Here is a 26188-nt window from a genome sequence, read left to right on the forward strand (position 1 = left end):
GTCTTCCCAGGTCCCTACATCCCAACCAAGCCAGGCGGCTCTCTGTCACCTTGGAACCTGAGGGACTTCTGCCTCAGGAAGGGTAGGAGAAAATGTTGATTGCAGGGCTGGAGCAAAGATGTGCAGGAAAAGGAGGGAGTAGGGAAAGAGAAGAAAGAGCTACTATACTTTTTAATAAAACAGGAAAATACTTCATCTTCTTAAAGTGCCCATGGGATACTTTCAAGTCTTCAGGATATTTCTTAATTCAGACTTAATCATATGACAGCTTTCTGTAGGGAGCATTACCAAAACAGTAAAAAGATGTCAGAAGGGAAATTGAGTGAGACTTTGTCAGCTAGAAGCCTTAGACTTACTCTCCTGTTTTGCTTATAGAAGCAGTACTGCTGCCTAAAAAAGTTGTTTTCTCTAGTTCCTCCTGGCTTCTTTCTGTATGCCCCTGAGTTTCCATCTGCTGTCTCACAGATTGGGAACTATGAAGTCACTTACCCTCTCTGAGCAGTTAGGAGACTATTATAAGTTGCCTCAGAAAGAAATAAGTGCCTGTACCAGGATATGTATCATGTGAGGGCCAAGGGAGAGTTGAATTCAAGCTCTTTTTTCATAGGTAGAATAATTTTAAAACATTGATATGATACAGTGAAGGAGAAAGAAGAGTCCAAGAAGCTTTTAAGAGTAGATTTCTAACAGGGCTAGGGGGCCTGTGGCAATCCGTGAACAAAGATAGGGAACTGGGTGAGGAGCAGATTTGGGGCAGGAAAGGAAAGATTTGGCACTTGTTTGGGGATTTGTTGATTTTGAAACACTCGTCAGACATCTAGGAAGAGAAATGTGTAAGAGTTCTCTTTGAAATAGTGGAGTGGAAGACACTGAACTGGGATCTGTTGATACCTGCGTGAGAGTTACAGCCGTGGGAGAGAATGAGATTACTGAAGGAGTGTGAGGGGAAATGGGCTGGGGGATAGGAAGGGGAGCCACCCAATGAGATTCTAAAGGAGCTCTTAGGAGTCAGATGACTCAACGGAGATGCAGATGAGCCTCAGGTCTTTTAATACTATGAAAACCTCTTTCTTTTTTTTTTTTAAACTTTTTTATTGATTATGCTGTTACAGTTGTTCTATTCCCCCCTTCATTCCCCTCCACCCTAACCCCAATCCCCACCATTACCCCCCTTTAGTTTATGACCATGTGTCTCAAGTCCTTTAGATTCTATAATTCCCATGCTATTCTTGCCCCCCCCCATCTATTTTCTATCTACTGTCTATGCTACTTATTTTCTGTACCTTCTCCCCCCTTCTCCTCCTCCCACTCCCCTGTTGCTAACACTCCTTGAGATCTTCATTTCTATGTTTCCACTCCTGATCTAGCTGTCCTTTTAGTTTGCTTTCATTTTAGGTGTGGTTGTTAATAACTGTGAGTTTGTTGTCCTTTCACTGTTCATGTTTCTTTAACTTCTTTTTCTTAGATAAGTCCCTTTAACATTTCATATAATAAGGGCTTGGTGATGATGAACTCCTTGAATTTAATCTTATCTGAGAAGCACTTTATCTGTCCTTCCATTCTAAATGAAAGTTTTGCTGGATAGAGCAATCTTGGTTGTAGGTCTTTGGATTTCATGACTTGGAATACCTCTTTCCAGCCCCTTCTTGCCTGTAAGGTCTCTTTTGAGAAATCCGCTGACAGTCTGATGGGGACTCCTTTGTAGGTGACTGTCCCCTTATCTCTTGCTGCTTCTAGGATTGTCTCCTTCATTTTAATTTTGGCTAATGTAATGATGATGTGCCTTGGTGTGTTCCTTCTTGGGTCCAACTTCTTTGGTACTCTCTGAGCTTCCTGGATTTCCTGGAAGCCTATTTCCTTTGCCAGATTGGGGAAATTCTCCTTTATTATTTGTTCAAATAAGTTTTCCACTGGTGGCTGTGCCTTTCCCCATTCTGGTACCCCTATAATTCGGATGTTGGAGCGTTTAAAGATGTCCTGGAGGTTCCTAAGACTCTCCTCATTTCTTTGAATTCTTGCTTCTTGACTCTTTTCTGTTTGGCCATTATTTGCTTTCTTCTGGTCCACTCCATTGATTTGAGTCCCAGTTTCCTTTTCATTGCTATTGGTGCCCTGTGCAATTCCATTCATTTCAATTAGTTTCGCCTTCATATATTTGTCTAATTTGTGGGTATAATCAACCAGTTCTGTAGCCGTGCCTTCTCACACAACCAAGTTTAGAGACAACTAAATATTAGCAACAGAAAACACAGCCAGAACACAGAAAATTGAACTTTTCGGAAGTCCGTTAACAACAAATTCTTCAGCCTGACCGGTAAGGGGCGAAACCAGCGGCTGGTGAAGCGGGGTTGCACAGGAAGTCTCAGTCAGATGGACTCAGGGGCGTGGAATCCAGGCGCAGGGTTGGACCTAGTGAGCGACTGAGGCGAGCCACCAGGCGAGCGACCGCGAAGGAGACAGCGGGGAAGCGGTGCTGCGTGTTGACTGTGGTCGCCCATTTGTGCGCCAGCGGACAGGCGAGGGAGTGGGCGGTCCCCGTGGCCAGCGGCAGTAGAGGGCGCTGCCATTTCCCCTATCTGACCACGCCCCCATATACAGTGTCAGAACCCAGCACCTGGGAGTCCAAGGCGCCGCTTCTCACACTTAAAGGGCACGAACAGACCGAAAACCTCTTTCTTATCTCCCACAGGCGCCTGCCTGGATTCCTCTCTTGCTGTCAGCCCCACAGAAGATTCCCATCCCTACCCCATACCTAAAGGGACAGGACCCATGTCTACTTTTCATTCTTCATGACTTAAAGGAGACTTGCTTAAAGTGAACTTGCTAGAGGATAGGAAAATTGTTCCTACTGAACGTTATCAACCAAGCATTTCTACAGAAATATAGTTCGACTATAACTTTATTTTCAGATGCCAGAAGTGTTTTTTATTTCACTTTTTCCCCATTAAGATTTAGAGGTTTTCTGGTTAAATTAGTGTGAAAGTTGTACTTGATTATTTGCCTTGTCATGAAAGCAAGCCCCCGGTTTTTTTCCTCTGATGATGTGTTGATATGGGAACACATTTTGCTGATATGTTCTGAAGCTTAGTATTTTGATGAATTGACTTGGGTTTGAGAATTGATTGAAAACTCAGTTTTACAATGGCCGAAGTAAGCATCGGTCATGAAGATGGGCAACCAATTAGCTGACAGAACCTACACAGAGCTAGATGGGTTACAATAAAAAAAAATTGAATTAAAGAGAGGACAGCGCTATCAATTACCAGCAGAGTGGCAAGTATGTTATTGAATCATATCAGAAATAAAGGCCAAGCTTTTCTCTGACTCCTTCAAAGAACTCAGATTGCAAATACCATTGGTGCCTACTAAGCAAAACAGTGCTGCCTTATATAATGTGAAATATTATCATAGACAGCGAAAGCATTTAGTTGTTACTAGCAGCTTAAGCCTATTTTTATTCTGAGCACACAAAAACCATATTCATATTACATAAAAAAGCAATGCATTACTTTATTGGCTCTAAATAGCGATTCCTGTAAAGCTTTAAATGGAAAAGCTTTAAAGTAGAACGGGGTTTCACCTGTAGTAGAATAAATTCACATTTTTCCTTTTCATTGTATTGGATAACTATACAGGTACAAATACAAAAATACTACAGAAGTGTATGCTTTCTGAGAGAGTATTAAAGGCACCTTTAATCTGGCAACTTACCACGCCATTAATCAGAAGTTCAGTCCATTTCATGCTCAAATGGCCAAATTTTTTAATTAAATTTATTGGGATAGTATTAGTTAATGAGATTATATAAATTTCAGTTTATACAAAGTACAGTTTTATAAAACATCATCCATCGTGCTCTCACCACCCAAAGTCACCTTCTGGCACCATATATTTGACCACCTTTACCCTCTTCATCCTTTCTCCTCCTTTTTTTTCCTTTGGTAACCACCATACTGATGTCTGTCTCTATGAATTTGTTTTGTTTGTACATTCATCATCTTTTGTTTTATATCCCACATATGAGTGAAATAATATGGTTCTTGTCCTCTTCCATCTGACTTCGCTTAGCTCGATACTCTCAAGATCCATCCACATTGTCACAAACGGCAATATTTCACCTTTTTATGGTGTAGTTTTTCTCCTGTGTGTGTGTGTGTGTGTGTGTGTGTGTGTGTGTGTACACCACATCGTCTTTATCCAGTCATTGGTCACAAGACACCTAGATTGTTTCTATGTCTTGATTATTGTGAATAATGCTGCAGTGAACAAGGGGTACATGTATCTTTACAAATAAGTCTTTTAAATGTTTTAAGTATATAACCATAAGCGGGAGCGCTGGGTCGTGTGTTACCTCAATTCTAATTATTTGAGGAACCTCCATACTGTGTTCCACAGAGGCCTCACCAACTTACACTCCTGTCAGCAGTGCATGAGGGTTCCCTTTTCTCCACAACCTCTCCAACACTTATTTCTTGTCCTGTTGATAATAACCACTCTAATGGGTGTGAGGTGTTATTGTGTTTTTGATTGGCATTCCCCATATAGCTAGTGAAGTTGATCATCTTTTTGTATATTTGTTAGCTATTTGTATGTCTTCATGGGAAAAGTGTATATTCAGGTCCTCTGCTCATTTTTTAATCAGATTGTGTTTTTTGTTGAGTTGTGTGAGTTCTTTATATATTTTGGATATTAGCCCCTTATCAAAGGTATTGTTTGCAAATACCTTCTTCTATTTGGCTGGCTGCCTTTTTGTTTTGTTGACAGTTTTTTTTGCTGTACAGAAGCATTTTAGTTTAATGTAGTCCCATTAATTTATTTTTGCTTTTACTTCTCTTACCTTTAGGGTCAAGTTCTTAAAAACTGCTCTGAGACTAAAGGCCATAAATTTGGTAGCAATGCTTTTTCCTCTGGGTTTTTTTGTTTTGTTTTTTTTTTTTGGTCTCAGGTCTTGTATTTAAGTCTTCAATCCATTTTGAGTTAATTTTTGTGTATAGTGTAATATAGCAGTCTAATTTCATTCTTTTGTATGTGGCTTTCTAATTTTTACAAAACCATTATTGAAGAGGCCATTATTTCTCTATTGTATGTTTTGGGTTCCTTTGTTGAAAATTAGCCTTTTACTTCTCTTACCTTTAGGGTCAAGTTCTTAAAAACTGCTCTGAGACTAAAGGCCATAAGTTTGGTAGCAATGCTTTTTCCTCTGGGGTTTTTTTTTTTTTTGGTCTCAGGTCTTGTATTTAAGTCTTCAATCCATTTTGAGTTAATTTTTGTGTATAGTGTAATATAGCAGTCTAATTTCATTTTTTTGTATGTGGCTTTCTAATTTTTCCAAAACCATTATTGAAGAGGCCATTATTTCTCTATTGTATGTTTTGGGTTCCTTTGTTGAAAATTAGCCGTGTATATGTCGGTTATTTCTGGGCTTTCAATTCTTCCATTGGTCTGTGTACCTATTTTTCTGCCAATACCACATTGCTTTGATTATTGTTGCTTTAGTATAGTTTGAAGTCAAGGAGTGTTTTACCTCTGAGTTTGTCCTTTTTTTTTCTCAGGATTGCTTTGGCTATACAGAGTCTTTTGTGGTTTCATACTAACCTGAAGATTTTTTTGTTCCATTTCTGTGAAAAATGCCAGTGGGGTTTAATGGGGGTTGCATTAAATCTGTATATGGCTTTAAGTAATATATCCATTTTAAGTATGTTAATTCTTCCAAACTATGAACATGGAATATCTTTTCATTTCATTGTGCCTTCTTCAATTTCTTGGAGCAGTGTCTTGTAGTTTTCAGTGTATAGGTTCTTTACTTTCTTTGTTTATTTCTAGGTATTTTATCCTTTTGTTGTAACTGTAAATGGTATTATTTTGTTCAACTATTTTTCTGGTGTAGGATATATTACATAAAATGCAATAGATATTTGCACATTGATTTTGTATCCTGCAACTTTACTGTATTTTTAATTGTTTCTAATAGTATTTGGTGGAGCCTTTAGGATCTTGAATATACAGAATCATATCACCTGCAAATAGTGACAGTTTTGCTTTTTCATTCCCAATTTGAATACCTTTTATTTCTTTCTCTCATCTGATTGCTCTGGCCAGGACTTTTAGTTCTATGTTGAATGACAGTGGTGAGGGTGGGCATCCTTGTCCTATTTCTGATCTTAGAGGAAAAGTTTTGTTTTCACCATTGACTATGATGGTAATTGAGGGTTTGTCATGGGCAGTCTGAAGTACTTTTCTCCTATACCCATTTTCTTCAGTGTTTTAATGATAATGTATGTTGAATCTTGTTAAATGCTTTTTCTGAATCAATTGATAGGATTTTATGATTTTTATCTTTTATTTTGTTAATGTGGTATATCACATTGATTGATTTGCATACATTGAACCATCTTTACTTTCCTGGAATGAGCACCAATTGACTGTAATGTATTATCTTTTTAATGTAATATTGTATTCAGTTCGCTAAAATTGTTTAGAATTTTTACTTTTGTGTGCATTAGAGGTATTAGCCTGTAAATTTATTTTTGTTTGTTTACCTTGCCTTGTTTTGGCATCAGAGTAATGTTGGCCTTATAAAATCACTTAGGAAGTATTTCTTCTTTAATTTTTTGGAGTTCTAGAAAAAAGTTAGTAAATCTTTTTAAGTGCCCAAAATTTGTATCTTAATCCTATGTGAAAGAATTTGCCTATTGTTTTTATAATTGTTGAAATTTATTTTATTTTTAATTATCTATTATTGATTATGTTATTACAGTTGTCCCAATTTTTCCCCTTTGTCCCACTCCCTCAGGCAATCCCCACACCATTATTCATGTCCATGGGTCATGTGTGTATGTTCTTTGTCTACTCCATTTCCTATACTCTACTTTACATCCCCATGGCTATTCTGCAACTACCCATTTGTACTTTTTAATGCCCCTGACCCCCCCTCCTATCTGGTAACCATCTTAAGTACTGTCTGTATCCAAAATTCTCTGTTTTTCTTGTTTGCTTAGCTTGTTCTTTAGATTCAATTGTTGATAGATATGTATTTATTGCCATTTTATTGTTCATAGTTTTTATCTTATTTTTCTCAAATAAGCCCCTTTAACATTTCATATAATGTTTTGTGACAACAGTACATTATGGGGGAGAAAAGTTGCTCTGCTTACCACTGTCCCTTACGGACACTGGAAGATGGAAAGTGCATTGCTTCCACAGTCTAACAGACAGAGAACTTGCCAAGCCATGCACTAGCTCTTAAAGTTACCTCCTAGAAGTGACAGTAATCATTTCTGCTTAAATTTCACTGACTAAGTCAAGTCACGTAGCCATGCCTGACTTCAACAAGGGGAGGATATGTAGCCCTACTACAGAGAGAAGCCCCATACATTTGTGTCCGATTATATGGCTACCACACTTGAAATTCTGTCCACTATTGTAATGGAGTATAGGTTCCAGAACAGTTTCCTTGGTTTATTTTGGTTTTAAAAACTACCAGCTCAAAAGTCTACAGGCACATCAGGTGGGAGAGGTGTTGGACTTTATGGCCTGCTGTTTTTGATATGGCTACCTGAGTCCTTTCTTCCTAGTTAATGCTAGCGAATTTTCCATGAAAACTCTCACCTCTTTCATGGATTTCACATAGTAGCTTTGGGACCAGGGGAAGAAAGTCATCAGAATCATCTCTGTTAGGAGACTGAAGATACAAGGAAAGTATAAGACACTGCAATAAAACTGTTTAGCTTCTATTACATATTTAGTGGGAATTTTGCTGAGACTGACTTTTTACATGAACTACCAATAAATATACAAATAATTGTCATTAAACCATACCAGAACATTGGAAGGCTCCATTCCACTTCTTCCTTTGCTTGACTCTAATAACATGACCTTAACTCCCTGCTTCAGTATTTTTATTCTGTAAATTATATGCAGACAAGGGTAGGTGCATTGTGTGATGATGGTGAGCCACTAAGCAGGTGATGGAATTATACAAACAAGGAGGCTTCAACTTGGAGTTTGACAAGGAGTTTAAATAGAAGTAGAACTTGAGGGATGACAAACTTATTTTAAAAATTAAAATAAGAAGAACCATACTTGAGCTCTGGCCAGGTGGCTCAGTTGCAGCACTGTCCCATACACCAAAAGGCTGTGGGTTCCATGCCAGGTTGGGGCACATGCCTGGATTGCAGTTTCAATCCCCGCCTGAGCCATATATGGGAGGTTCCTTATTGGCATTTCTCGCATTGATGTTTTCTCTCTCTCCCTTAGTCTCCTTCTAAAATCAATAAACATATCCTCGGTGAGGATTAAAAAGGGAAAGAACTACACTTGAGGGAAATAAAAAGTATGACATGCCTTCATGGAGGATTTATTAGACAACTGCCATGTAACAGACTCTGTGCAAGGCGTCAGGGATCCCAGGAAGAGTAAGAAGTGATCTTCTCTTGATCAACCCTTGAAAGGGTTGGGGCATACATAGCATATGGTGTGGTTTGCTGGAAGTTTGGAGGGAGATTTATCCAAAAGCATCAAAGGCAAATCCAGCCAACAACAGACAAGAGGATGGACTGGAAAATAGAAAGAAATGAAGCAGCAGACCCCCCATGACTAATCAGTATATATACATATTTTTTAAATCAGTGGGTTGGATAGTCTTTTTAAAAAGATTTTATTTATTTATCTTTAGAAGGGAAGGAAGAAATGGAGGGAGAGAATCATCAGTATGTGGTTGCCTCTCTCGAACCCCCGACTGGGGACCTGGCCCGAAAGCCAGGCATGTGCCCTGACTGGAAGTCAAACCAGAGACCCCCTGCTTTGCAGGCTGGCACTTAATCCACTGAGCCACACCAGCCAAGGCCAATATATATTTTAGTTCCAAGCTCTACTTACACTTCATTTTGGCCTCTTTGTGAAATCTGATGTTTATCTAAAAATGTGAGAAATACAAAGTACTAGATAAAGTTCTAGTAGCACTCAGGAAACCTAAAAAATGTACCTCTTTGATGTTAGGGAGATTGACCACCAGACAGTGACAAATGTCTTTGGCTTTTTTTTTTTTTTTTGTCCTTTCTCTAAAGATGGGATGTGATTACTTATGATAAAAGGAGCAGCCTTACATCACTTCTGGCCACTCTAATTTAGGCAAGAACCCATCTGTGTTGAGTGATCTGGTCCTGTTTTATTAAGAAGGAGTTCAGGGTTAATGAAAAATGCTAGCAACTCTGTCATCCCATTAAGTAACCTGGACAGTCTGACTCAGCACTTGCAGCAATCTTGGGAACTTCAGGAAGAATTGTATCAGGAAGCAAGATACTGTGCTGCTCAAGCCAAAACCACTTGCAGGGCACGAAGAAAAGAGCTTGTTCTATGCAGTAAAGTGGTCTGCTGGACTATAGGCACATAAATTTAGTTGTCTTCTTGCCAACCGAAAAGATAGATTATTTCATCAGTCTCGGGTGTATTGAGTTAAAGAAAGAACAGGCAAAAACATTTGAAGAACAACAGACCTAACTGGGATCTAGTGTGAGTAAATTTTTTGTAACTTGACTTATTTTTCATCTTAGACCTTTCTACCATCCTAACTGCAACTCACACATCAGATTCAAAGGTCTCCTACTCTGCTCAAATGTCACCTCCTTAGAGGCCTCTCTGTCAATCCCATGAAAATATCTGCTACCCACTTCCCTTATACTCTATCCCCAACCTGCTCTATGCTTCCTAATAGCATGTCCAATTATCAGTAGTTGTATTGCTTATTGTTTATCATTTGTGTACCCAGCTAATTTGCAAGCTCTACAAGGAAAGGAGTTTATTCTGTGTATTGCTGTATATCAATAAATATTCATTTAATTAATTGTCAAAGCCCATTACCCACCACAAAAGCATGACTTAGAAGAAGGCATTTTTCCTGGGGATGGCTTTTCACATAACTGAGATCTGAATCCCTTCTTCGCTGCTTTGTTTTTTCCTACTTTCCTTCTACCATTACTAATCATTGCTCATATAGAAATAAACTATTAAATCGCGGATAATTTTACATATTAAAATAAACATCAAAGTGGTTTCCTATGTTTCAAGGCTGTGTGTGTGTCCCTTACGATGTGCCTACCGGAAGTCAAAAAACACGCCTTCCGGCCCTGGGGGTGCCAGCCTCGGGGCCCTGGCTTGCTCTGAGATCCTGGTCTCCCATGTCAAAGGAGACCTCGGAGGGAATCCTTTCAGGCCTTCCACTCCACCACATTGTGATTGTCTACACTAGGTAGTCTTTTCTCACTGATCCATGGCCCTGAAAGGGAGACTATCTGAGAATCAGAATTTGTTTGTATGTTTGTTCGAGAGTCACGCTATGTTTGGTTTGATTTGCATGGTGAGCTAACCAGAACACTAGGGCCCTTTAAGGCTCTGGAAGTTTCCCTTCATTCTTGGGAGTCACTAAAGGGCCAGAAAGCTGCCACCACATGATGTTTGGACATTTCTGGGACACAGTGTTTCTTTCAAGAGCTTATTGCATCTGTAGAGCCAGAAAGGAGGTGTAAGGAATGCGAATACAAAATATTGGTATCCATATGAATTCCAAATTAAGAAAATTGGAGACTATGAGAATGAATACAGGACTTAATTTGTAACAGTTTCTCTTCATTCTATTCTCTATGACTAATCTTCAAGTTGTGAAGAGATAAGTGCTGCTTCTTTTCTCCATCCAATCTTCTTTTTCTGTTTGTTTTTTTTTTCAGGGAGCTCAAAAAATCCAACCAAATTGTTCCCTTTCTTTATTTTATTTTCTTGATTAAAAACATAACCAAGTTTGTATTGTTATGTTTCTTTAAGACAAGAGCACACCTTTCTGCTAATAATGTGTGGCAAACTCAGCTGTAGGAAGCTCTGTCTAAAAAAATTCTTTTTCCTGTAGCTGTGAACTTTTTCACAGGCCCAGTGCTGCACATGCGCACAGGCTCTGCCTGCCCGGTGTGTCCCAGAGAACAAGGCGTCCCTCACCAGGGCTCGGAGAGCCAAAACGGGGGAAAAAGACTCCCTCCACAAAGGACGTGCTCTCTGAAGTCTCTGAGCTTAAAAATAGCAAAAGACGTTTATTTCTTTGCAAAGCTTTACAACAATGATGTGAAGAAAACAGGATGTTTAAGGAAATGTTTTATATCATTTTATGAAGTTAAATTTACCTTCAGATTATGTGCTTCAGTGCTTTATGTTGCATTACAAATCACCCCGCCCCTGCTTGAATCTCTCATCTGTGCTTTGCATTGCTTGACATCAACCAGTATCTTTCCACAGAGGCCAACTGGGGAGATCCTGATTGTTAGCAACATTTAACATTCGAAAGTTGGAAAAAATGTTTTTCAACAGCTCTTTATTCAAGTGTGGTAGAACATTTTCTGAGGTGATTTAGGGTTTACATTTGTGGAAGAGAAGCTGGGTGCACGAGAAGGTTCTTACTGGAGCTCCGCCGTCACATTGCGGCTCCGTTTCTCAGGAAACGTGTGCGAGTATGTCTCTCCCTGCCTTCTTAGGGCCTTGAGTCCCATGAGCTACCTAGAAAAAGATGTTAGACAACTTACGAACTTCATGTTATTATGTTAAAAAATAATAATCTTTTTATGTTAAAAATTATGTTAAAAATAATAAACTTTTACAAAGTTTACAGAACTTTGTAAAAATAACACAGAAATAGAGCACTTTAGGTGATTACATCTTGGTATTTAGTTTTTAAGTTATGTATGTACAGATGACATATGAGACAAGCAGGAAAGAACTATATGATAAAAAGATTCCTTAATGAGATGAAGAGAATGTAAAGAGGTATATTTTTATATTTTAACTTTCTGAATTTACATAACAAAGGAGGAAAACTGATATAATGACAGATATTTGCAGCAAAAATGTCTAGTTTTCAGCACTTTTTTAGTGGTTGTCAGATCTTTTTAGCCATGGTGGAGAGACATAGGTCCAGCTCCCCCCACCCACCTTAGGAACACAGGGAGAAACCTCATGCTCCAAAGGGACTGGCAGTAGGGAGACTAGACATCTGTATTCCGAGGTTACTGATTTGTGCAATACTACTGACTACTAATATAGCCGTATTTATCTATTACATCTCCTCTTTCATTATCCTAGTTATTTCATCTGGCTTATTTTATTTCTACATGCAGTAACATTTCCTTGTATGTCAGAATTTCTAAATTAGAATTTCTGTGACATTTATCAGTATTCAGTGTGTATGAAGAGGTGCTTATGATTTATAAGACTAATATTATATCCATCATATAATTATGTTTGCTTCAAAACAGACAACTACTTTTAAAGTTTCACTCAGGCATTGCTCTCGGACACCAAAGTTTGGTCATTGTCATTCGTAGTCCTTCTCTTGAGTCATGGGGGATGGCACTGAGAGGTTCTTTTCAGTCTATTTAGGAATATGACAAACTATATGCTACATTTTAGAAAAGCTTTCATTAAAAGTCACTAAGATTGTTAAAGGTTTTGCTCAGAGGTTTATTAACCCATACTCACTTGGATATTTTTCTTGTGTAAAATGCCAAGGTTCAGACAGTGAGGCTTTGCTGTGTGCGCATTCCCACAAAGGACGAGCGTCGCCTGCCACGTGCTTTGATGGTTGAGATTTTAAGTCCGAAAGTGACAATAGGTGTTCAAGACAGTCTTGAGATGCTGAAGACTAGAAACACCATAAAATAGTTACTCAGGTAGAACACCGGCAAACCAACCCATGGAACAGCGTGGAAGTTGTTAGTGTGTTCTCCAGAGAGGGTATGGAGCAGCAAATATTTCTTTTAGGTCTGAGAAAGCATTATATCTTTACAGTAGTTGTGGTGACTGTTGTCTCTGTCAGTATTTTCCTGGCATATAACTTTACTGAGAAGTTACTGAAAATGAAATTTTATGTGTCTTTGCTGTATTACTATTATCAGAAAAAGCTATAACTTATTTTTGACATGTAACGGTTGGCCCTTGAAATAGAGCGCATTGCAGATTTCTCATACATAACTCTGAGTCATCCAAACAGAATATATTATGATTTAATTATAACAATGACTTCAAAGTAATCAAAATGCCATTTTATAAAAGTGCTATTATATTGAAAATATGTGATGGGTTCTATAAAATAATAAATTATAGATGAGTATTTGGAAGAATTTGTACTAATGCTTTTTTCCCTTTGAAAGTAGAAGAATCACCTAAACTGTCCCCACTGCACAGAAAATTGATGTAATTCACTTAATGATGCTTTCCTGCTGTGTTATATACTTTTTAGATAAAGGATTCAGTTTTTGAAAAAATTCTATATTCGTTTTCTCTATTTCTGATTATTAGAGATAATATTTTTTCTACAAACTACTGTGGGATACAAGAACTAGAATCATGAGGTTAAATTCAGTCAAACTGAATGGATGGCAAGACAGTAAATTCGAAGTAAAAATCAGGTTTTCTGTTTTACACATGATATAGTAAATTATCATTCCAAAGACCATATCAAGCAACTTGCTTGGTAAGAAGAGAAAATGCAAAGATTACTAAATTTACAAAAGGCATTCACCCAGGGTAAAAAAAAAGAATAAAATATGCAAAATTAGAAAACACATTCATGGTATGTAATTGCTGGTTTGCTTTTGCCAGTTGGACATTTTTTCCTTCATTGCTAAGTTAGAGTATTTGCTGTACCAGAAATTACTGGGGTATTTGACCCCAGAAGAGATTACTGTAGCAAACAAAACTTTTAGAAATAGATTGTTGTCATTACTTTGATAATTGGTATCTCCTGGTAGATAAGTCACAATGGCTGTGGTCGAAGCATAATTTGACATCAGCTCAAAATGTGTTTCATGTTTCAGACATTTTAGAGACAGGCCCATGGACATGTTTATGGACAGTTAGAAAGATTTTCCAAGTTGCATCCCATAATTAATTTGCAAAATTAGAAAGCAAATGACCACATTGTGTCTAGCTCCTTAAAAATGTACCTTCTCAGAGTCATGGTTTACAATGGTGACTCCAGCCCCTAGGGAGGAGTGGCACAAGCACCGTGAGTTTGTATAGCATTTCTGAACCTTTGGGGGCAACCATACTTGAAGCTAATCAAGAACTTTTATTCCAAGGGATAAATGCCATCTCCACATGAATGTAGTTCCAGGAACATTTGCATGTACAGGTGATTTCTGTATGTCACATTAGGAAACAAGGTTATATGACCCCACATTTCTCATTTTGCTTTAGCTGGACAAAATGTAGATTCACAATTACTGCCCAATAAACCTTCCACATATCATCTCCTTTTATTCCTTCCATTTAAGATGGTCTAGATTTTTTAAAATCCTAAATCGGTGTTTTAACCTACCATACAGAGTCATCAATACAATAACAGTTTGTGCCCTGCACTGGGAGGGAGTGCTGGCAACAAATTGCAGCCTGCAGTCAGCTTGAGGGCCCCCTTTTCCATTTTCACAAAGGTGCCATAGGCTAGAAGTGCAGCCAGTACCATGAAGTCCATTGGAATTAGGCAGGGGATAAATCATTAACACATATACATATCAGGTTTAGGACTCACGCAGCTCTCAGGACAAAGGATTGAGTTATGATTGCTATCTGAAAGAGGTCAACATTTGTCTCTATATGAGTATAAAATATATAAAGCAAATAATAATTTAGAGATATATGTATTTAATTCCAACCATTTCTAGAATAATTTCACTTTGAAATTATTTCAATATGTATACCTTTATTGTACTATGGCTACATTTTCTATTTCATTATTATGTTCAGGAAAGCAAAGCCTTTCAGTGGACTTTTAGAGCTGGTCAAGGAAGGAAGTATAAAACCTGCAGCTTTATGTACCTGCCTTATCACCATTTTAATAAAATTCACATAGTACCTGTACCTTTAACAATATACAGTTTTGGAGATTACATTTTGTAGTATTGAGCTTTTAAGACCATTTATGTTGTCCTTAAAAAACAGATCAACAATTGATTAACAAATACTAGATTTAAAAGAGAGCAACAAAAATGCAGGAAGAAGATAGTGTACATAGCTTTATATGTGTCTACAAGCAAACTCAAGCAATATATTCTATAGAACTAGAATTGTTTAGCCACAAGGTCAAAACAAAGTTGAGCATGAAGCCTTTTTATGACATAATGAAGCAAATAAAATTCCATTATACTTTTTAGTGCTGTTTCCCAAGTGAACTGTTAACCTAGAAAGGTTAAAGAAAAATTTAAAGAAAAATCAATTCAGACATCCATTTGCATTTTCATTAAAAAGGAGCATTATATGATCAGCTAAATTACCTATTCACTGATTCATCTATGCCTTCTGGGTGCATACAGGGGTGGGCAAAGGTAGGTTTACAGTTGTTAGTATGCAAAAGTTTATTCTTATGTTATTATTTAATTGTTGTATTATTTATTTGTATTACAACTGCATAGGGAGCTATTCCAAGTGAAAGGATTAGAGGTAATTTTTTTCTTCATAGCTTTTTTATTATTGTTTCAACCCTGTCAAAAACACGTATTTTACAAAAACAAGGAAAACATTCTAAAAATGTTTAAGTTAATTTAAAGGTGCATTGTAACCACATACTGCCAAGTCAGATATATCATATTGGGCTTTTAGGATCCAGAGTGGGGATAATGGAAAAGAGCAGTAGAGTCCCTTGTAATACTAACTCTGGCATTAACTCACCACATAACACAACAGCCTCAAACATTTACATCATGCCTAATGTGTGTCAGGACCTCTTTTAAATCTTACTCCCTTAATCCTCATGGTGAGGCAGGTGATACTATTTCCCCAGTTTCACAGGTAAGGGAATGAAGCCCACAGATAGACATAAAGGTAGTAGAGAGAGGCAGTCTGAATTCAGGCCCAGATTCCAGAGTCCTTGTTTTCAACCATTACAAATTTGTTGCCTCTCACCTTAGCAAAGTTGCTTCAACTATCAGAGCCTGTTTTTGCATCTCAGAAAGTAAAGCATTGGCTCCAAAATATGGACAGTTTGCCCGGAAGCAGAGAAGGAATGGGGTAGCAGGGAGCAGTGAATGATTGATCCTATTCTTAGTGATCTTTCTTGCTGACCTCAACAGATATTTCCATAGTCATTTTTGTATATTCATTTAAAAGCCTGTCTGTTTATAGAAACTAGAAAAAATACAGTTAATAGTGATAGTTACATTTGGGGGAAGTACAAAAATTGCATACAGCTGGAAGGGTGGGCTCTCACCCTGCCTATGAGTTTAGTTCTGAGACATCTCCCACTCAGAGCCAGAAAACAGGTATAATGTTTTGTCACAATATTCCTTAACAGGTGTCAGGAATATCTGTGTAATTTATGAACCTTTACCAGAAGTGTGAAAGCTGAAGGACTTGGGAGAAACCTTCAGAGATTGTGCCATGTTTATCTCTGCTGGAGAGTATCACCAGGTCTGAGAATACTCAGTGCAAGATGATCTTTACAGCTTACAAGCAAAAAGCCTTGATGAATTGATTTCTGTGTTCCAGGTTATTGTGAAAGATAAAATAAATAATTCAAAAATGGGAGTAGAAAAGGAATCTTTTCGTAGCAAATAATGCAACAAAATCTATGTCCATAAAATAAAAATGGTAAGATGGGTGGGTTTAAGAATACAGTGAGAAGAAACTCTTTTCCAATACCCCTTAACCACTAGTACTTAGATAAAGAAAAGAAAGAGGAATATAGTTTAAGATATAGTGTATAGGTATGTTAACTTTAGAATATCATTTTCAAAATGTTCAGAGAAAGGAAAATACTATGCGACACCTGTATTACTTTCCTGTGCTGCAGTGACAATTTACCACAACTGTAGTGATTTAACAAACACAATTCATTTCCTTACAGTTCTGAAGGTCAGAAATCCAAAAAGGGTCTTGCAAAACTAAAACCAAGCTCCTTGGCTCATGGCCCCTTTCTCCATCTTCAAAGTGCATTACTACTCCAACCCCTACTTTCATTGGCACATTGGCTTTTTCTGACTGAGCCTGCTGCCTCCTCCTCCTAACAATACTTGTGATTACATTGGACCTGCCAAGATAATCCAGATAATCTCCCCATCTCAAAACCCCGAATCTCTCTTGCTGTGTAAGATAACAAATTAGTAGGTTGCAGGGATTAGGAAGAAGATCTTCCCGTCTTTGGGGATGGAAGATGGTTAAATAATTCAACCTATTATAGCACCCTAAAATCCTACAGAGGAAAAAACTGACTCAATTGCAATAGGAACCCTTTAAGACTGAAATTTTAAAATAATGGTGGAAGATCCTGTATTAGCTAGAAAAGGTTAAAAAATGCTGCAACAACACACAAATACTACATTTCGGTGTCTTATTATATAAAACAATGTTCCTTACTAAAGGAAAATCTGGTGAAGATCCTGTGACCCTCCAAAACAACTCCAGCTGTGCCTTAGAGATCCAGGGTGTCTTCATCCTATGACTCATGTCTTTAGTCTGCGTCCTCCAGGTACCATGCTGAGGGGAATGCTAGATGGTTGTAGAGGAGCTGTTACTCCTGTAGGCCAAAAATAACACACGTCACGCATTTCTTATCATAGGGCCCAGCTAACTACAAGGTGGCTAAGAAGTGCAGACTTCCATGTGCTGAGGAAGGAAAGAACCAGATATGAATGTATCTTAAGTAACTGATACTGTACTGCCTGGGAGAAACTTTATAAAATTAGTACCAGTGGGTCAAAAATTAAAATGAGCTAAACTATTGAAAATATCTTTATTTTTCAATAAAGGTAGTTAAATGAAGAATAGTTTCAATGAAGAGTAGTTAAATGAAGAGATAGTTTCAATGAAGAGTAGTTAAAGTAAAAAAGGAGATGGACATTTTTTGGTGGATAGTAATGTTCACACGAGGAAGAACAGAACCAGTATTGGGAAAGGTGATTGTTTTAGCAAGGCAAAAAGGGAGAGAATAGAAAGAAGGAGAAGAGCCATTGCTAAGAGGTCCTTGCCATCAACAGGTGCTAAGAAGAGTGTAACTACTTCTTGGAGTGAGTTTTCCTGCTAAGGTGAATTATAGGGTACAATAAAAACCTGGGTACAATAAAAACCTGCTAGTAAGCTCACTAAACTGTTGATCTAAAGACTCATGGAGAACAGAACAGGAGCTGAAACACTAGAGTCTGCAAGTATTGCCTTGCCTGTTCACAAAATAAAACATAGATTCTGAAAACTTTATATCCGTAAGCATGATGATACCTCTTTAAAAAATTCTAAAATGGATTCTTAAATAAAATGTGCATCCACAGAAGGGAAAGTGGGGGTCAGTAGGAACCACCACCAATTCCTCAAGAATATTGTGTTCCTTTTATTTTTTGAGTTTCTATATACTGGTAGATGGACATTATAGTTATATCTTGACTTCACCAAGGTATTTGACAAAATTTTTCATGATATCCCTGTGGACCAGGTGAGAAAACGGGTTCTAATACATAATGTGGTTATGTGGATTTGTAATGAGTGAGAAATAGGGAAAAGATTTTAAAATATAAGTAAGAATAGCCCTGGCTGGTGTGGCTCACTGGATTGAGAGCCAGCCTGCGAACCAAAGGGTCACCTGTTCGATTCCCAATCGAGGCACATGCCTGGGTTCCAGGCCAGGTCCCCAGTAGGGGGTGCGTGAGAAGCAACCACACACTGGTGTTTTTCTCCCTCTCTTTCTCCCTCCTTTCCCTTCTGTCTAAAAAAATAAATAAATAGATAAACAAGCCTTTAAAAAATAAATAGGAATGAAAAATTAAACTAAAACCAAACCATGAAAATCCTGATAAGCTATTTTAAGAGATTTGGACTTTTTCTTGAAGGCAGTTTGGATTCACTAAGATGATTTGCATTATAGAATATCACTCTCTGCAGTGTAGAGAACAGGCTGAAGGTGGCTGATCCAGACACATGTGGGATGTGAGGGACAAAGGTGGACTGAACTGAGGGAATTGGGAATTGTAGTGTGAATAGACAGTAGTTGATGGATTTAAAAGAACTTAACTTGGGAAGATAGAGTTTTTTTTGTCATTTGTAGAATGTAAGTGGTGGAAATACAGTGAAAGATCAAACACTGCACTCACAGTATGACTTGAGCAGCAGAGTGGATAGTGGTACCATCATCTGTTAAGGGACCAGAGGTGAAGGACCAATTAAGGTCGTGATAAATTTTAGATTGCTGTAGAGTAGTAGGATGGAGATGTCTGGTGACAGACGGGTAAGCTCTGGAACACAAGGTATCTGGGGCAGATAAAGATTTGGGGGTCACGAATATATAGATGACAGAGAAGCACCTGTGGGAACATCAGTGTTGAAGGATTTCATTGGCAGAAGAGCACGAAGTCAAAGGTGATCTGTAGTCTTAGAAGCTAAAGGAAGAGTTTTGAATAGGCAGCAATCAGTAGTGTTGAGTGCTACTGAGAAGCCAAGAAAAATAAAGCCTTAGAGTGTGTGCATAGCATGTTGCCACTAGGAGGCAAGAACTCTTAATGAAGTGTCACAGATAAAGTTAAATTTTGGTGGGCCAAGAAAGGAGGTGAAATAAGTGGGGACAAGAAAAATGGGATGAGATGTGGGTGTGGGGTCAAGAGCAAGGTTTCTATCTTCAGACGCTAATGGAAAGAGTCAGTAGAGAAGAGGAGGCAGAAACAGACTTGATAAGTAAGTAAACGATACTAAACTGAGACCCAGCCACTTATTTCTTATAGGCTGTTTAACCCAGAACTATCATAGTATTTTTTGAAAACTGCTAAGCCATGTGGATTTCATACTGGTCACATTGTGGTGTAACTGGATAAAGTCTCTGTAGGATCTCTGCAAGCCAGTCCAGCCCGTGGACTAGCTGTTTCTCAATGAATCAAAAATATATACAGAATTAGATTGCATCAAGTGTTTATTATCTTCTGAGAGACACTGTTGTGTTGTAAAATCTGCTGGCAGCTCAGTACTATGCAGATTTTCTTAGTGACTATTTCTATGAAAACACTTTAAAATGCAATTTACTGCTGTGATCAGCAATAGGGGAAGGCTGTGAAATTTCCACTGTTCTAAATCCGATTTCCCTTGATCTGTTGTGCCTGGGCTGTAAGTTTTTTGAACCATTTATCTTCCTGTTAGATTTTTGTGCTGGTGTGTACATGCCAGTGGTTTTATTTGATCACTGGTAACAAGTTCTGATATTATTTTTCTGATATTGAGCATTTCAAGCAGTTCCCTAATGAGCCTGTCTCTGCATTCCAGTGCTGTTCACTTTGATAGATTTCCTATTGTGAGAATAATTGACTTATCTTCCTTAGTGATTCCTCATTTTTATGGAATCTCATTATTTCTTAAATTATAGAATTTAGTCTCCCTATCCAGAACTTCTCTAGTGTGAATTTAGTTTCCCAATTTAAGTAACATTTGAATGTTGAGATCTTGGGAACAAGAACATGCATGTATTTATCTCACAGACAGGTATTGAGAACTACTATGTGCCATGTACCTGGGCATTGGGGTGCCAGACTCTCATAAGAGGTTCTGCATGGAGCTGACATTTAAGACAGACAAGTTAAATCTGTGATTACCATTCGGTGGGGTCCATGCTGGACCAAGCTGCGGTAACACAAGCAGGAGAGACTTGGCATTTGTGTTGGATTTGAAGAATGAATAGGATTTAGCCGGATGAAGAAGAGAGCAAAGATCTGAGTTAGAAGAAAAGAATGCTGTTTTTTAATATTGTTTTATACAGAGAAGGTAGGGTGTCTGTGGAAGAAATGAATTGGAAAAAATGATGGCAGGAAAAATGCCCCACTTAAAAAAAATCTTCTAGGATTATGGCCTTGCTGTCTCTCCTTCAGTCCACCATCTACTTTCCCTCTGATAATCTTACAAATCTCTGCTCTGTTTAGAGAGGCATTCACACCTCCCATCTCCATGTCTTTGCTCAGGTTGCACCCTCTGCTTAGAGTGATCTTTTCTTCTTTCTCCCTCCCTTCACTGTCATATCTTACTTGGTGAAAATCCTATTCATCTTTAAAAACTGAAATAGCTGAAATAAATATTGACATATCTATGCAATGAAAGTTCTGAAAAATAATTTTGTGGGATGAATAATTATTATGAAAATGTGACTTAATATAGTAATAAGTAAAACAAATAGGACACAACAGTATGTTTAGTTTAATAACATCTTTTTGAAAAATGAACGGGCATGGCAAAGTACTTTGTGCTGATACAAACTGCTGTCATCTCTGTCTGGTTGCACAATGGCTGCCTTCCCCCCACCCCCATTTAAGCCTATTCGGTATTTTCTGGTTTTTTTCCTAACAGTAAACATGTGGTGCTTTTACAGTAGGAAACAAAATAATGGATGTTATTTTCAAAATTTAAAATAGTTTTTAAAACCCTTCTCTTCCCTTGAGGGACTGAACTTATTTTCTTCATAGATTCTGCTGCCATTGCATATTTTTGTTCTTCTTATAACACCATACAATATTCTACCTTAAATTTTAATTACATGGCACAGCTCCCAGTAACCAACTAATGATTTGAACATAGATCACCCTATTTGTTAAATGAATGAATATTATGGAAATTCCAAGTAGGATAGTTCTTTAAAGAGTTTAAAATCTTATTGAGGAGATAATACATGTAGTCGAGAAAAATATAAAAAAATAGCCCTGGTTGGTGTGGCTCAGTGGGGACTGAGTGCCAGCCTGTGAACCAAAGGGCTGCAGGTTAGATTCCCAGTCAGCGTACATGCCTGGGTTGCAGGCCAGGTCCCCAGTAGGGGGCGCTTGAGAGGCAACCACACATTGATGTTTCTCTCCCTCCTCCCTCCCTTCCCTTCTCTAAAAATAAATAAAACATCAAAAATACAAAGAAAAATAAGAGTCAATTTATAGGATAATAGAACAATGATTGTCAAAAAGTGTATATAATATAGATGTGTTACAGTAAGTGGTAGAGGGATCCTATAAATAATATCAAAAGAATCCTATTTCCCAAAATGAGATTCAGGGATTATAGATGAGACAGACAGGTGCCAAAAGAAAGCACTTTTACTTGGAAACATACTTCAGTGCTATCTGAAGGTCAAATTATGAATGCAGACTCACAGACTAAAGTCTGTGAATAGTCCCAGCCCACTCTCCAAAGCTTCTCATGCTGGCTCCACACAAAACCAGAATGAGCCTGCAGTAATCTCTACACACAAAGCAGATCATCTGTGCTGATAACAGGACACTGACTAGTTTTAATTTACCTGCCTATTGAAATTCTGTTTTCCTAGTGATGGTTATTAAAGTGACAAAGAAAAGGACTGCATTTTTTTTTTCTGTCCCAACTTGAATATTGTAAGAGCATCTGTTGGGGGGAGGGGGGCGGGGGGAACCAGGAAACCTTTCTGCCTCAAATCAAATAAATATTTTGTGATAAATTGAATGTCATTTATGCTTACTATTTTCAGGGGTAATACACTGAAAATAGGCATCACGTGTAGATTTCTCCTGCTACATTTAAAAGTTAGCCTGTGGAGCTGTGCAAGTATCTCCTAAGGATTCAGTCAGATGCCAGACTCTGTGATGCTGATTGTTATGTCTTCAGAGCACAGGGGAGGAAACAGCGATGAATCCAATGAAGGGATGAGATTCTGGAGGCATCCTGCCCCCCAGGAAGCCCCGCTGCCTGCTGAGTGGCTCGGTCCGTTTTCTCTCATCTCCTCTCTCCATTGGTATCCTAATAACTTTCCCTGAAAGAGTATTACATACCTCATTATAAATATTCTTTGTAAATGTTTCATGAGGACAAAAATCTTGTTCTGGAAGCTTCCAGTTGTAATTTTTGATGCAAAATACTAGCCCATCATGTAAAATTTCCTTCCTACTTCAGCTATTCATGCCTAGAGCTGTTAAATTTTGGTTCTCTGTATTAAGTAAATTGATGCATCAAAATCCTGGTTCAAGCCACATCCCTCTTCACATCTCAATATTTTGTTTTCATTTTTATTGGGTTTAATTTCATTTTGTCTGAAGTTAAAATGAAAAGTAGACATAATCTGGCAGCCACTGAGCAGCCTCCCATGTGCTTTTCTCAGTCTTTTTGTGAGCAGAAGGTCAGCTGTCAGTCACAGGTGAAGGAAGAGACAAACCTTTGGACCCAACCCGTTGCCTGACTCTATAAAAACACACTGAGGATTTCTCTCTCTAGATTGGGAATGTAAGCTGGAAATAGACCTTTGGTACCTGAACTTTCTCTTGGGATTCTGATAGACTGATGATGCAGCATTTGAGAGTTTGGGGGGAAGCACACTTTGATGTATTATTTTATTTTTTGACATTCAGAGTAAACAACCTTTTTTAAATTCTGTCTCTTCAGGGTGCACTAAAGGCTTCAGGGGCTTTTACATACATAAAACACCAAGTGCAAAGATCATGAGCAAAGTAAATGTGTAAGACAAAAAGTAGGAAAAATAGGACCAATTGCTTAATGCATGTATGACACTGAATGTTGTGAATATATTCTGCCTCCAGCTTTACTGTTTGTAAAGGGTTCCTTGTTCGTTTAATTATCCTTTCCTACAGCATTTATAGAAGGCTTTTATAATTAATATTTTGAAGTTCTTTTTAAATTTTGAGGCCATGAAAATCTTGAAACAATTTGTTAAATGATTTCAGTTGTCTAAAAAAAAAAGCATATACTTTTTCAGGAATGCCCGGCTTTTGAGTCATTTTTATGCTGTTAGTATCTTTTTAAAATATGAAAGAAAATATATAAATAATGTTACAAAAAAATTAATAGTGTAACGCAAGCTCTATTTGTTATCAGAGTTCTAGTTCTTAGTTTTTTTCCCCTCAGGTTTCTTGGATTATAATTAACATGCATCACTGTATAAATTTAAGATGAACAGTATAATGATTGGACGTACGTATATAGTGAAATAATGATGCAGTGACTTTAGTTGGCAATCCATCATCTCATATTTATACAATAAAAACTAAAAGGAATAATGTATTTTCTGTGTGGTGAGAACTCTTAGGAGCTACTCTTTTAACAACTTTAATATTTATCATGTAGCAGTGTTAAATATATACTGTTGTGCATTAATTACGTCATTACTTAGATTCTTTTGTAAGAATTTGCCATTATATGCCCTTAAAGGAAAAACAAAGGGATTTTATTTAGGTATTAATGCAAGCAACACTTTTCTTACAGAATATTATCTTTAAAATAATTTGACTGCTATAAGTGCCCTATAGCCAATTAGTTGTTCAGCATTAGAAAAAGTCATTGTATGTATGTATTGTTTTGTTTATTGGGGTGACATTAGTTAGTAGAATTATGTAGGTTCCAGATGTACAATTCTATGGTACATCATCTGTCCATGGTATTGTGTTCACCACCCCAAGTCAAGTCTCCTTGCATCACCCTTCCCTCTACTACCTCCCCTCACGGCCATCACCATGCTGTTGTCTGTGTGGAGCCACGCCCTCCCCTCCCAGCCTTTCTCCTTCTCTCTAACAAATGCTAGTCCCATGCTGGTCCTGTGGAAATGGCTGAACAGAACTTTCACCAAGGTTAGCAGAAAATGTACCCTCAGAAACATATTCATATGTTAAAGAGAGGCATTATTTGAATACATTCATTTGCTTGGTCTAACTCAAATTAATTTACTATGTGGTCCATAAATTATTTTGAGACCCTATGTGAAGATATCCCATAGTAACATGCTATCCTAAGTTCTTTATTAAAAACATACCATTAACTGTGTAATAAATAATGATGTATATCTGTAAGAATCTTAAGGTATCTTACATATTTTTAATCATCCCTATTGTGGTATAATTTAAATATAAGATGCACCAATTTTAAGGGTGCAGTTTGATGAGTTTTACCAAATGTGTATGTACTGTCATGTAACTAGCAATACATTCCCATCACCCCAAAAAGTTCCCTTTAGTGGCTTTGTAGCTCCCTCGTGCCCCAGGCCTCAGAGAGCCACTAATCCTTCTATTAAATTAAATGGAATCATTCAGTATGTAGTCTTTTGTTTTAGCTTTCTTTTTTCACTAAAAAAAAAACAAAACAATGCTTTTGAGATCCACTTATATTCTTGTTTATAAATTTTGCCTTTGAAATTCCTAATGGTATTCCATTGTATACTACAGTTTGTTTTGTCAATCACCAGTTGATGGATTTATGGATTAACTGCAGTTTGGGGCTATTCTAAACACAGCTACTGTGGATATTATTGTGTAAGTCTTTGGGTGAATTAATTTTTATTTTCCTTGGGTAAATCTCTAGAAGTTGAATGGCCAAATGGGAAAATTTATGTTTAACTTTATAAGAAACTGTCAAAGTGTTTTAGAAGTGGCTGATCCATTTTGCTTGTCCAGAAAGAATGTGTGAAAGTTACAGTTTCTCTATACAAGGAACACTTGTTAACTGATAGTTTTGTTTTGTTTTTTTTTTTAATTTTAAGTCATTCTGGTTGGGAATGTAGCAGTATCTCATGGTTTTAATTTTTCTTTTACTTTCCTAATGACTAATAAGGAAAGCTTCTTTTCATGTTCTTAGTTGTCACTCATATGTCTTCTTGTATGTGTTCAAATCTCTTGCCCATTTTTTTTTGTTGTTGTTAATTAGGCTTTTTTCTTGTCATTAGCTTCTACTCATTTGTTATTTTTGGATACAAGTCCTTTCATTAGATAGATTATTAGTGCCTATTTCATTTCAATTGGTGGCTTTTCCTTTCCCTTTTTTACTTTTCAAGAGAAGTTGCTAATTTTAATAAAGCCTAATTTACAATATTTTCTTGTATGGATCATGCTTGAAGCAACATATCCAAGAAATCCTTTGTAACTAGTTCACAGAGATTTTCTGCTGTTTTTGTTTCTAAAAATTTTATAGTTTTAGTTCTCACTTCAGATCTGAGGCCTACACTGTGCCTGCCTCTTGTCATTGCTGATTTGGGATTTTTTCTAACTCTTTTCATGTGGTTTTTTGCTTACTTACCGCCTTCTTTTTCACGTTGCACACCTTCTGTTCACAGTATCTTTGATTACCTTTTCTGGGAACTCACAATTGCAGTCCTGTCCATCCCTTCCTGGAGGTCAAAATACATTGGAAAGCCCCTTTTAATTATCTGCCCTTTCCTTTTCCTCTTACTTTTTAGTAACATTTCTAA

At 37.5% G+C, this 26188-nt stretch overlaps 1 protein-coding gene and 1 long non-coding RNA gene across 6 annotated transcripts in view; one reads left to right on the forward strand and one right to left on the reverse strand.

Moving 5' to 3' along the window:
- The window catches only part of FER (FER tyrosine kinase), a 411880-nt gene that overhangs the window by 347834 nt on the left and 37858 nt on the right, over positions 1–26188 (forward strand). The gene's annotated exons all lie outside the window — the stretch shown is intronic.
- The window catches only part of LOC119044337 (uncharacterized), a 41415-nt gene continuing 26584 nt past the window's right edge, over positions 11358–26188 (reverse strand). The window contains exons 2-3 of the long non-coding RNA XR_005081581.2: positions 12514–12676; positions 11358–11535 (exon numbers count right to left, since the gene is read on the reverse strand). This is a non-coding gene — a long non-coding RNA (uncharacterized LOC119044337). The remainder of the gene's footprint in view (positions 11536–12513; positions 12677–26188) is intronic.

Source organism: Artibeus jamaicensis, unplaced genomic scaffold (assembly GCF_021234435.1).
Source record: "Artibeus jamaicensis isolate MK-2021 breed Jamaican fruit bat unplaced genomic scaffold, CSHL_Jam_final contig_402, whole genome shotgun sequence".
Lineage (NCBI taxonomy): Eukaryota > Metazoa > Chordata > Mammalia > Chiroptera > Phyllostomidae > Artibeus > Artibeus jamaicensis.